Below are 13,149 nucleotides of genomic sequence, written 5' to 3' on the forward strand. Positions count from 1 at the left end.
AAGGAGTCTGGCCTATTTACTATGTATCATCAGCATACTTTCTGCCACCAGAGATTCGCGGAGGCCAACTCGTAATCACAACCTGAGCACTGCTTGAAGATGCTGGATTCCCAGTGTCTATGCTTTCGGTTCATGGTGCGAACTTTCACTGCTGAGAATCACGTTACCGCGTGCCCGGCTTCAGTGGCTGCGCTTGTGGACGTGAACTTCGTCGCGTGAGAGGTGCGTCTGTACAAATGCTACATCAATACCGCGTGCGCTACGCCATTGCAGCTCAGCTTTGCCTGGCCTACTGAGTCACATATGCGCGGCACAGTGGGTAAGAGAAGTGCTGTATATCTGCAGCTAGATACTGCAGGGTAACCGAGCTTGTGGACATGCACGCATGAGACGTCATGTCAGCGAGAAAACATATTCACAACATGGGGCTGAGTCGCCTTTGGCGATTGCACGAAGCCTGCGTCCGTCCAGCTCCATCCTAGCACGCTTCGGAGCATTCCCGGAATTCGCAGTGGCCCTTATATTCAAAGTACGGGGATCGTATTCGAAAGTGTAAGTGTAAGTGTGTGACCGCTCCAGATGCGTGATGCGGAATCTGCAGTGACTCTTATATTCAAAGTACGGGGATAGTCTTTATGAGTCTAAGTGTTAGTGTTTCAGATGCGGGGTGCGCGAACAGACCCGGACAATAAGGACACAAAAAGAACCCGCGATGTTTCTCAGAATCAGGCGCAGCGCATGTCAACTCCCACATAGCTGATTGGTTGTTCCACACCCTGGAGCAACGGTTGCGAGCAACGGCACCAAGCTGGTAAGAGTAATTCCGAGTTGGTGGGGCGAAAGCTGTGCAGTGCGCCAGGACGACGAGATGTGTACGGACAGCGGAGCTTCGCAGCTTAGCGCGGAGAATGGAAAAGACGACTCGTTTATATGTGCGGAATGACACACTAACCGCTGTACGCTCGTAAACAACAGGCATACTCAAAAGCGCGGAAACCAAGGAAGCAGGGGACTCCGAGACCGGGAATTGAACCCGGGTCTTCCGCGTGACAGGCGGAAATACTAGCCACTATACTATCTCGGACAACAACCACTGCTACTGTTGACGGCAAGTAGAAATCAAGAGATTCTTGAATACGTCAAGAATCTCTCTTCAAATTAGCAACCTGTTGACTAGCTGCTTCACTTTTGCTGTATACTAGGATGAGACCGTCTGTTAGCAAGAGGTTTGGGTACGCAGCGTGCTTTCCGAGCAGTGGGGGTTGAAACGCGTCAGTGGCAGTCGCCGCCGTTGACTTCTTCACCTAGGCACGCTAGATATGCAAATATCGCACGTACATCGTATCCAGTTATCTCTAACATAATATTACGATCACCCCTGCCTCAGGGGCTCATATGTATATCTGTCACCTCGGCAACAACGCAACGCGAATACAGGGGAAGTGCAAATGCAGCTCCTGGCCTCCGTACATTCGACGTACTCAGGCAAAATTTCCGATCCCGTTAGCCGCACAACCACGGCAGGCTAATGAATGCTATTTTACGTGAGATGGAGAAGTCACCGCGACCCTAGAAAAGCTGGATCAGGCTGCGTATAATAGCGCGTATCGACGGGAATTGCGCATTAAGCAAGTGGACACCGTCCAACCAACGTAATGTAGCGAAATTGGGAGCTCGTTGGCAGTCAGATGACAGCTTATACCCCCTAACGTACGCTGATAATAGGTACCTCACAGAAGAAAGGCTAGATGGATCCTGCAGGAGGTGGGTTTTTTTCAGGCGCCTTAGGTAGCGACAAGCAGCCACAGAAGCATGCCGTGCCAGTGCTTGGACAAAGACGGGCCTGGCAATCGGACTTTTCCAAGCGCAGCAAGGGATTCTCATGATTCCCGGAAGCCGCAGGCGTGGTAAACCATGCATCACTGGAGACGATGTAAAACCTCCGAGACCGGGAATTGAACCCGGGTCTTCCGCGTGACAGGCGGAAATACTAGCCACTATACTATCTCGGACAACAACCACTGCTACTGTTGACGGCAAGTAGAAATCAAGAGATTCTTGAATACGTCAAGAATCTCTCTTCAAATTAGCAACCTGTTGACTAGCTGCTTCACTTTTGCTGTATACTAGGATGAGACCGTCTGTTAGCAAGAGGTTTGGGTACGCAGCGTGCTTTCCGAGCAGTGGGGGTTGAAACGCGTCAGTGGCAGTCGCCGCCGTTGACTTCTTCGCCTAGGCACGCCAGATACGCAAATATCGCACGTACATCGTATCCAGTTATCTCTAACAGAATATTACGATCACCCTTGCCTCAGGGGCTCATATGTATATCTGTCACCCTGCTTTCGCGCGTCATGCACATGCACTTCTGTCTTTTCCATGTACATGTACAGTGCCTCTGGCTATGATACCCTTCAACTAATGATAAACATCCTCAGAACGTTGTGGACCACTACAGAACTTGCCCGTGATTTCTCATGCTTGTGTATTGCAAGTACAACCGTCGGACAGGGCAGAAGATCTGAAACAGTAGAGCTGCACGGTCACGGCTGCATTATATGTGCACAAATATGTGGCTAATCTACGTGCTTGGGGAGGTGGACAAGCTAGCGGCTCAAAGCGCACGATTCGCCAGTTCACAGGACCGCTGTAGGCCATCACGTGCAGGAATGGTACTGGAAGCCATGACGTGAGAAAAGAGGCTCAACTTTCGTTCTTTTTGCCGCCGCCGCCGCCGCCGCGCCTCGTGCTATTAGAAGCGATACGTCAAGCAGCGGGCAGATACAATTCGTACAACACAACATCAGGAACACTATTCGTTTGTTCCTTCCTGGCACCGTTGACGCACAAAGCACAAGCCGCAGTACACAAATAGGGATTATAATCGGCGAAGGCTGGGCGCCTCAAAGCGAATGGAGGAGTCTGTACAGGTGATACTTCAAGAATCCGCTTTATCTGTTAAAGACTGACCAATTACGTTAAGGCTTGTACGTCCCGAGGCGTAGTGTGCCGGAGTAGCGTGCGAATCAATATCTGCATTCAATAAGGGTGTATATCTGAGGTAAACCGTACTCCTAGTATTCGTGGTCACCTCCTCGCACTCGCTCACAACTTGGCGTGAAGGAAGCCCCGTGGAGTATTCATTTATACGAACAGTGTTGACTTTACGTTGTCATGTGTCTCATAGGTGTATGTGCGAAGTGATCACAACATAGGGAAGAAATTTGCCTGTTGAGAGATACTGGGTTCTCACATGCAGGAATCGCAATTGCATATCTTTGGTGACGCCTGGACAAAACTATGTATATGTAGTGCTGCGATGCCCGTTGCTCGCGATCGGCAATTCATCATACCAAGTTTGGGAGACAGACAGGGTACCGTTAACTATGGCAGTGCCGCGCATGTATTCATTGTCCATTTGTTCAGAAATTACATCGAACGGCCATCTGCAGGCCTCACGGCGAATCGTAGCAGCACCACGGATTCTTCGTGCTGCACCATTGGATACCCCGGCTATATGGGCACGTTTCTTCCATTGCGGCGCTCCTACCGGAAAGGAGTGTCTGTGTGAAGCTGAATATGGGTAGATCAAGCATGAATTATTGACACAGGGAGGTGCTGCTTCCCATACAGGAATTATGCGTACCGTAATTTATGTCTGATCACTTCTGACTCATCTGCATATGTAGGCGTCTACGGAGGCTTACACTGTCATCCGTGTGTTCCGTGCTCGTATACGTGTGAATCTCGTGTATGCGGACAGAGATCCGCTGATGCGCACGGGAAATGTGTCCTACTGCAGCAGATTCTACCAGTCGGTCACACGCTAGACCAGAGTCTGAAGCAGCGAGGCGGCCATCAAAAGCTTTGTTAGAATATCAAAGACACACAGTTGGATACCAAGACAAGGCACGTGCAGCTAGATCAGAAATAGAATATATAGACACATAAATGAATGCCGTAACACCAGTTCCATACTCTGAGCTTTCCGATCTACCTAAGTACACGTAAGCGTCCTGAGCTACCGTTGCTCCGCTGAAAAAAATTCAGCTTGCACTGACGAGCGGGCGGCTTTCGGAGAAAATGCATCGACAGACAGCGCAGCAGTTGCGGAAAAATAGGACTGACATAAACCGAATCAGCCCACACCATCTCAGTTTTCAATTTAAAACACAAGCTCACAGCGGATGAACACGAGCGGGAAAGGTGCGAGTAGCAGCTAGTAGCGCAGGAAACCTTCTTTGTTCCTGGACGAGATACGAAGTGTACGTGCGAAAATCAATAGTCTAGTCTTCCAGACACTACTAGGCGCTATGCAGGAGCGCTGGGTGGCTGAATGTCTATGATAGTACGTATCACGCCGATACTGCCTTATCTGCAGGCTGGAGAAATCCATGACTGGGCTAACGGGGAAAAGCATTTCTTTCAACAGTCAGTGCTGCAGAAAGATGCCTCTGTCACTGGAGGTGTGTGCTGAGGACAAATACAAAGTGTTAGTGCAAAACTCACCGACTACTATCAGACACACGCAGGCGTGTAGCAGGAGCGCTGCGTGATCCAATGTTTGCATGCTTGAGTGCATTACGTCAATAGTGCTTTTCCCGCAGGATATCGAAAGGCATAATTGAGTGAATGCGGGAAAGACTTCCCTCCTTATCTATAAAAGAGCCCATGCAGGTGGGGTGCGCGAGCGAAGGGCACATTAACGTACGGATTCGCGTTGCCAGACACAATATCACAGAAAGTATACACGCTTGTAGACTGTGTGAACCTATCCAAGTAATCGAGGTCAAAACTGTTTGTGGCGGAGCTTCTTTGAAAGACGGTATGAAAACTGTTTGCACGTTCACCCTCGTGCTGATAGTAAGACAGTAGAATGTCAGCTGCACGCTGTATACTCTAGACACGGCTGCAGTAGCTGGACACAGAGCGCCTAGGTAGCAGCCACCGTCGCATTGAAGCATGTGTCTGAAAAGCGAGCATGCACGAGTTGCATGTGCATGCTTTTCGTTCATCTCTGTCAAAAATGTCTCCCGCTGTACAATCACAGGTTGACTCTCATCCTATTTTCTTAAATATCGGTGTTGCCCTCTTCTGGCTGGCTATGTATGGGGCACACACGCAGAGAAAGCGGATGTTTCGTCGATTCGTGACGTTTTTTCCCGAGTGTCTTCAGGCACTTTCCTGGCAAGACATGTCTAGTGTGCCGCTTAGGTAACCCTGGGGAGGTACATGTACGCGTGGAAGCCAAGTCTATGTCTCTCTTCTCGTCTGACAATGTAGTGGAAGCGTAGACTTGGTGGCAAGCACTGAAGGATTGTCGATGAACGATTCTGCGCATCAACAATAGATACCGCTGCACCGTGAAGCCCCTGCGTCTCCTTATATTTTCTCTCGGCCAATAGTCAGACGAAACACATCTCGCTATCTATGGACGTATGTTCGGTTCAACAGGTGACAATGGGCTCCAGCAAGTAAAACAGAGAAACGCCTGCATCCCATTATATTTTCTCGGCCAACAGTCAGACGAAATAATCTTTCTATCTTTGGACGTAACCTTCGATTCACCAGGTGGCAAGGGGATCCAGCGAGTACAAACAGAGATCTTGCTGGACTGTAGAACATGCAAGAAGAGACCAGACCGAGTGTGACGCTGCCCTGCTACACCTATATCATTCCCCACGAACTCAGTTCAGTTCGTTCGAATTGCAGGTTGCAGATCTCCCTTGCGTGTGCTTGTATGTACCTATATATGCATGTATAAATGTGTATGTCTAGCTGTTAAATCAAACTTTGCGACTTAGCACCACCGTAGTGACGGGTGAATATCGTTACGGCGGAGCAACATGCACACATCAGTGGTGTGTGATGCTGCAGGAGCATGCGTTGGTGCTTGTCCTTCCAAAAGAGACGCGAGAACAACTATAATAGCAACGGTACCAACTGCCTTGCGTGTGCAGCAATGCAATTTGATGGCAGCTGATGCTTCCTGGTGCAGAAAGTCCTGCTGCACTACTCTGCGCCTCTGGATGTTCCAGTAACTCCGCGGGACGAAAGTGCCACCTACAACTGCACGTAGAGGTAGCCTGCAGCAAAGACACTGTCTCAAACTGTCTCACGTGTTATGCCTGTATAGTCCCATACTTGAGAGAGTACACGCATTGTCATGATCCACTTAAAGAGAGGCCGCCTGGCACGGGCTTCCCATTTTTTGCTTTTTCGGCGGAAGAGCAAACCCTTCCCAGCGCTTCCGGTAGAGACAATACGCATATGCAACTGATCTCACCGTGGTTTATCTGCTGGTCGTATCGACAGAAGCTAGTCGACCGTTTATCCATCGTGCTCCATCAGCCCCTTGTATCACCCGTGTATGCCCAGGGAAAATAAGTACAGGATTATATCTCGAGCCGCTACAGCATTCAAGCGCATTATGTGCGAACTTAAGAATATCTTCCCACTTCCGACGATGTACAAACTACTTTACCTAAGAATGCGGGAGCACAATCACTATTGGTAGTGTTGTTCTGGCTTATGACTATGGTGTTTTTGCAGTAGCGGCTGCCATTATCTTTCTCCCCGTGATGTTGCTGCAGTGTTCTGGCATTGCTGCTCAGCTCTCGTAAGTGATGTAGCACGTGGCGGTAGTGTCGGCAGTAGTGCTGCTTGCCTCCCCACGCTGCAGCAGCAGCACCTGTCTTCAATACTTAGCGCCATCGTGTAGCAGAGCGAACGATAACTTCCTGCGCAGCTCGAGCGTGTTCATTTCTTCTAAACCGTCAGTGTTACTATTAGCATCACCACAAGAGCAGCCTCTTGGTGTACTGGCAAGAGATCTAAGCCCGTTCAGAACGAGGAATGAAAGAAAAGTTCTTCACGAACTACACCGTGTGGCAGCCCCTTACGATGCTGTCGTTCCACTGACGCTCCTGTTTCGTATACAATGGAACCAGGTCACCGTAGCTGCTGCGGTAGTGATATATGCAGCGGTACCAGCAGTGATAAGTCTACCTGCGTCAGTTCCTTCGTTAGTAGTAGAACATGCCGTATCGCCTTCTGTTGCACTTGTCACTCACGCGCTCAGACCCAGCAGAAGTACCGCTCGGACAGGCTGCCGTGTACCGTGCAGTGTGGCCCTGAGAAACCACCGTAGTGACAGCAACGGAGCCAGAGCACGCGACAGTACTATCGGGGTTGGATTACCAGCAAGACAAACAGGTATAGTTTTGGCAACAGGAATAATAGCAGTGGAGAGAAGACCATCAACAAGACGTGGAGGTTATGCTGTGCGTGCACGAGGACGGATTTTCACAACAAAATGTTTCCAACGTGGTGCGATGTTCCTCTGTCTTCTGATGCTCAACGTGTCTGCCACTGCTGCTGCTCTGCTGCTGGTCCGGCACTGTCGACAGCAACATGCATTGTTGTGTCTGCACTCATGCAGCAGAAGCAACGTGATGATGCCGCTGCCCTCTATCCTGCAAAAGAGGTATTCATGCGGGAGGGTCCATAGGGCACAACAACCCAGTAGCGGCAGTGAGATACATGTGAAGAAACAGTACGTGAAAACGACAGGGACGGCTGCTGGCAGTAATGAAAGAAATCAAATGCCGATGCATTCATGCATGAGTATTGCGAATATTCCACTGAGAAGCAATAGCAGTCGGCATGGAGCAAGAAGCGACAGTATAAGTAGCTTCAGGAGGAGTGGTGATCACATGTGCAGCAGCACGCAGAGTGGACAACGCAGCACAGAGGGTGCCTTCGACAGGCGCTTGCCTACGACCCAAAGGAAGCAGAAAGGCGGAGGCAGCAACGTGGAGAGCCGCGCGTTCGTGTCCACCAGCAGGAAATCCAACAGGAATGCCAGCAGCAACGAGAGCATTAGCAGGATCAGCAGCGATGGCAGCAGCAGCAGCTTTATAAGGGACAGCAGCGGCGGGAGACACAGTAATAGTAACAGCAGCAACAAGCACAGGGACGGCAGCTGCAGCAGTCATAGATTCAGTAGCAGCAGCAATAGTCGTGGCGACAGCAGCAGCAGCGGCCACATCAGCAACATCACCAGCCGGCGGATGATGCCTGTAGTAGCAGTGATGCAACAGTGCACCATAACCGATATCACAGCAGCAGGGTTTTGCCAGATTCTTAGTCCTAGAGGTCCACCAGCAGCAGCGACAGCAGCCACAGGAGCGCCAGCAAATATACAGACGGCAGCAACAACAGCAATACGCTCCCTAGTTAGCAAACTTCTGGCATCTGCAGCAAGGGTCGCAGTAATGTGCCTGGTTAGAAGCGGTTCCGCAGAAACAACGAGATACTACTGCACTATAGGTTGTGCTAGCTGTGCGTGCATTTCTAACGTAAGTCTCAAGTGCACAAGCAGCGTCTGCAGCAGCCGCTGGTTAGCCGAGGAAGGCTGCAAGCATGTAGAGATTCCCCGTGCTCATCAAGCTCCTTCAGTGCAGGACGCTTCGTGCTGCTCTGTTGGTGGAGCCGATGCATTGAGCTGGCATGCCCACATCTGGGCAGCACATGACTGCCAGCGCCGTAGCAGCAGCAACAGGAGGTGCAGGACATCTGTATCCGCATGCAAGAGCGTAAACGCCTGTGATGGATGGCGACAGCATGAGTATAGATCATTTTTCCAAATAAAATGCTGCAGTGGCAGGAGCGGTGGAGTACCAAGGAGCAAACAGTGCAGCACTTGGCGAAGCAGCAGTTTTTATCACAGCATCAGTGGCAGTCGCCATCCCCAGGGCAAATGCACCCGCCGGACCATCAGTAGAAGCCTGAGCTACAACACCGTCCACAGGGTTAGCAAGAAAAAACGCCCTACCTGCAAGTAGTAAATATCTCATAGGCAGGTGCGCCCCTTGCGGCCTCCACGTTGACGTCGAGAGCAGCTCGTCACTAAAAAATACTGTTTTATATTTGTTTCCTTATAGTTGCGTGAGCCACAAGTCTGGATACAACAAGGGAAGGTATAGAGACTCCAGCACCGACATCAGGAGCCTTACGCTTACTACAGTAAATGCGTGGTGCCCCGAGAAGTGCAGAAACAGACGGACCTGCAACTGTCACGGCATCACCGTGTGGTACAGAACTGGTCGTTCGAAAGATCGGCCAGCTACCGCAGAGACAGCAGAGCCGGACGACGTTGCTCTCCTTGCTGCGGCACCTATGATGGAATATACGGACCGACATTGGAGGAAGCTAGTGAGCTTAGCATCTTCACGAGTGGTTTTGTACTCTGAGATGCTGAGTCTTCCTGCGGTGCTATCTGATTGGGAGAAGCCATGTACTTCGCTCCTCGATTCTGACTCTCTAGTATACTCCTCAGCTTTTTCTACATACGCTTCTTTGTCTCCCAGTAAGGTCTCTCTTTTGAGTGGTGCTAGACACAGTCTTTTACAGTCAAGTGCTCATCAGCTGCAAGAAAGGAAGGCACAGCGGGTATTGCTGCCGCCACGTTGTTGCCAAATGTTACGGAGAGATTTACATAGCCGGTACGATGTGCGTAATCCTGTAGTTATTCAGTTGGGGACCGGCTCACCTGCTGCTGCAGCGGCCGCTATGGAGCACTTGCTGCAGTGTTCACTCGACACCAGCGACAGCTTGTGGAGTAGTGAAAGTAGTGCAGAACACGGCAGCAGCAGGACCGTCCACGTCGGCAGAGAAATCAGCAGCAATGGCACTGTTTCCAAAGGTATGGAAAGGAGCGAGGAGAAACAACTAAAGCGCTCTATACGACTGAATCTCAACTGCGGCTGTCCAAGTCCCCGAGTAGCCAGTGGAAACTTTGGGTTGACTCTCATGGAGGAACCTGCAACCGTTGCTGCCATTTGCAATGCGCTGTATGCTACATATTACCACACTGTCGTCACCAGTGTCAGTAGCAGTAGCATTACTCGACATAGCAGCTGTGAACAATATCAATGGAGTTGAGGCGAAAGGGTTTCTCTTAAGCGACAGAGTCGCACAAGCTGCAGCACCACGGGCTGCACAGGGCTGCGTTCGCAAGCAGGAGATCACCGCATTGATAGAGAGTGCGTGCGGGCTTCTCCTAGTAGCAAGGCTCACGTGTGCTTTTACGGAGAGGATCCACAGGGAAGGAGTTCGAATTTTCAAGTTACCGACAGCACCTGCGCACCAGCAGGTGCCGGAGGCTTTGATGGCGAGTTCACAGTGTCTGTGAAATGCCGTGCCGGGTTTGTAGACGGTGACGAAGGGCTGCAGCACATCTTCGGTAGCTGCCCTCGTATCAGCTACAAGAAGAAGTCGACAGAAACGCCTCGAAGTACCACAAGCAAGATTACGGACACCAAGGACAGCACCTGCAGCAGAAGCAGCATCAGCAACAGTGAAGAGAGCTTAGCTGAAAAGAGTGGCGGAAATAGTAGCAAGGCTTCAAATTGTGAAAGGAAACTAGAAGGAAGTACCAGCTGCAGAAGAAGCGGGTACTTGTTTCTAGCACACTTTATTCATCACGTTGCTAGCCACTCTCCGGTGCGTCATTTCATAGTGCACGCGCGTCCGGGAATCATAAGCGAGAAAGAGACTCCTACTCCCTTAAGTTCTGGGCGATGGCACCGACGGGCTGCCTCATTGAAGCCACCGACGCTGCTGATTTATTATGTGTACCACTTTGCAGAGATTTCCCTTCGTTGCACTTCATTCTCAACGGTGGCGTGACGTCCATGCATGAAGCAATGCAGTACCTGCGACGCTGTCCTCTCCTGGCTGGTATAATGGTAGGTCGAGGTTTCATTGAAAGTCCGTAGTACTGGGCTGCCAACGCCGACCGTTTTTTCCACGCTCTCTCTCACCGCAACCGCGAACGTGGGTACCTTTGTAGCACCGACGGCTACTGGTTACCGAGTCATCCTGGGAGCACCCACAATAGCGACCTCACTTTGCCCAGAAAAAGTAGCTGGGACTGGAAGAGAAACACACCTGTCGCACCATGTGAGCTTTCGCTTTCAAAATGCGGATCAATGGAGTCGAGGACTTCCAGTGGTAGCTATATTACAACACCAAATGGAGCCGCTAGTTACGGCCTCGAGCGCAGTCCTTTGATGTGCAAGAGTAGACGGGAGCTGCTTGTTGCTTACGCGCAGTATGCAGACAGCGCGCTTGATGAAACTTTGAACCTCCAATGTTCCAATGACGACAGGCCCGTAGCGCAGGTGTACGCAGCAGCAACAATAGGCAACAAAGCAGCGGCACGAAGTCAAGCAGCAGCTATAACAAGTGAAGTCACGGCAATTTTGAAACCTTTGTGGAATGTCTTCAGCGGCGAGCCTGGAGGGAAAGCGTTCAGACGACTCCTGCAGCTCCAATGTGCAGCCTTGCGGCAGCAGCTCGTGCAGCAGCAGCAGCGACGTAGAGTGCCCTGCCAAAGCACACGAGCTTCTTTTGTTGAAACGACAGCACGTGCTATGCACATGTTTTCCGAAAGAAACATGGGAAAAGACTTCAGCGAAAGAATCCCGGGATCTCTTGGGGCCCTTATATGGCAAGCGGCGCGAGCAATCCCCGAGTGTATTTTGGACGCCACGCTCGAAGAGACGGAGTTACAATGAAACACAGTGTTTCTGTTTCTTTTTTTTCCAAAAAATGAGTCAGGTGACGGTGGTTGCGTTTGAAGCTGACAAGACAGACTACATTTCATCTCGTGCGTCATATTAGCTGCAGTGATGAAGAGGTGTATGTACAAATGCGAGTGTACGTACTCCTAGGGTTGTTTGTCAGCATGAATGCTCCGACTCTTCATATATGCAGTAGGTATATATGTGTACGAGGCTCTCGAGCCCCAGTTGCACACAGCAAGGGTGCACAGTTTTTTCCGGTAATCACTTACAATGCAGTTGATCTCTCGCGCGAGGTGTAAGGGAAGAAGCTTAGGGGCTGCACTCATTTGAGGAGAAAGAGAAAGAGACCCAAACAGTAAATGTCCAGCACCAGGAAGAAAGTCACTAAGGAGGAACAGGTGGTGCACTTTCAGCCGACACGAGCCTGTAAACACGATGTGCAGAGACGTGTCACCGAGACAGGTAGAGACTGTCTTTTTGTATTCGTACCCGCCTACGGACGTACACATGCATACGCTTACGTGCGCGCAGAGCTTATACAGAGCCCTTGTGCGCTACAAAGACGGCCGTCACTTATACAGACGGATGTGCGTGTGCGCAGTTGAGCCATGGTTTCATGTGCGCCGTGCAACCGCCAACTTTCACGACCCGTTCTAGTGTCAGCGCTTCTACATACCACGAAATCGCCTGCAGGAACATGAAAAGAGAAAAAGGCAGCATACGCCTGGACTGCTGGTGGACTGTACCGCCCGAGGCAGACGGCTACGACGTGAACCAGCTATCGGCGATGGCGCTTGAAATTTCACACAAGGGGCGGGTCACCGGAATAACACTTGTTTTGATGACTGTGAACGTGCGCCGTGCAGTCACATAATCTCTCGAATAAAGCTACTGCGCACTTTTCAACTTTGTTGCACCACCGAGGTGTCGGATCACGCTGTGCTAGCACTCTAAAAAGGTCGTGTTCTGCAGAGACTTATCTCCAACGGGCCCAGTATACAGCTTCCCTCTGAGAAGCTCGACATACAGAGGCAGGCTCCACTAATTTTCGAAACAGCCTTTTGGGCGAAAACGAACTGCATCGCATGAGCGAGGTTCATGCAAAGCACTGATAATGTTCGGGGTAGGTGAACACTGGACTTCAGCAAATCTCAGTACTTCTCAAAAAGCATAGCACATGGTGTCCGCCGGGTGTCTATGGCACTCGAGCTAGAGAGAAGTTTTTATGCAGTAATCCGGCCGTGACTTGTAGCTTGATAATGACGGGACGGGAACGTCGTGTCTTCAACGGCATGAGTCAACTCGCACGAAAATTCCACTGCCGTGTCTGCGCACGCTATCAGAGTAAAGGGTGTACACCGACGAATGCACGCACGGATCTCTTCATCTCTTAGTGCCCGATTGCTTGAACTGAATGCAGCCCAAGGGGACCACGGTGCTCTGAAGAACGCTGACAAAAGCTTCTACTCTTGTAGAGCACACCTGAATCTCATCACAGCTCATAATTGAAAAAATTGGACGACGCACTCTAACAACTCCAGCCTTGCCCATGCTGGCC

The 13,149-nt window shown here is 50.7% G+C and overlaps 2 non-coding genes across 2 annotated transcripts; both read right to left on the reverse strand.

Annotated features, from left to right (window-relative positions):
- Positions 1-1,012: 1,012 nt before the first annotated feature.
- On the reverse strand, positions 1,013-1,084 carry TRNAD-GUC (transfer RNA aspartic acid (anticodon GUC)). Its single transcript has one exon. It is a non-coding gene; the product is annotated as a tRNA-Asp (tRNA).
- Positions 1,085-1,940: 856 nt separating this feature from the next.
- TRNAD-GUC (transfer RNA aspartic acid (anticodon GUC)) lies at positions 1,941-2,012 on the reverse strand. The gene has a single exon. It is a non-coding gene; the product is annotated as a tRNA-Asp (tRNA).
- Between the last annotated feature and the right edge of the window lie 11,137 nt (positions 2,013-13,149).

This window comes from Ochotona princeps, unplaced genomic scaffold (assembly GCF_030435755.1).
Source record: "Ochotona princeps isolate mOchPri1 unplaced genomic scaffold, mOchPri1.hap1 HAP1_SCAFFOLD_4955, whole genome shotgun sequence".
Lineage (NCBI taxonomy): Eukaryota > Metazoa > Chordata > Mammalia > Lagomorpha > Ochotonidae > Ochotona > Ochotona princeps.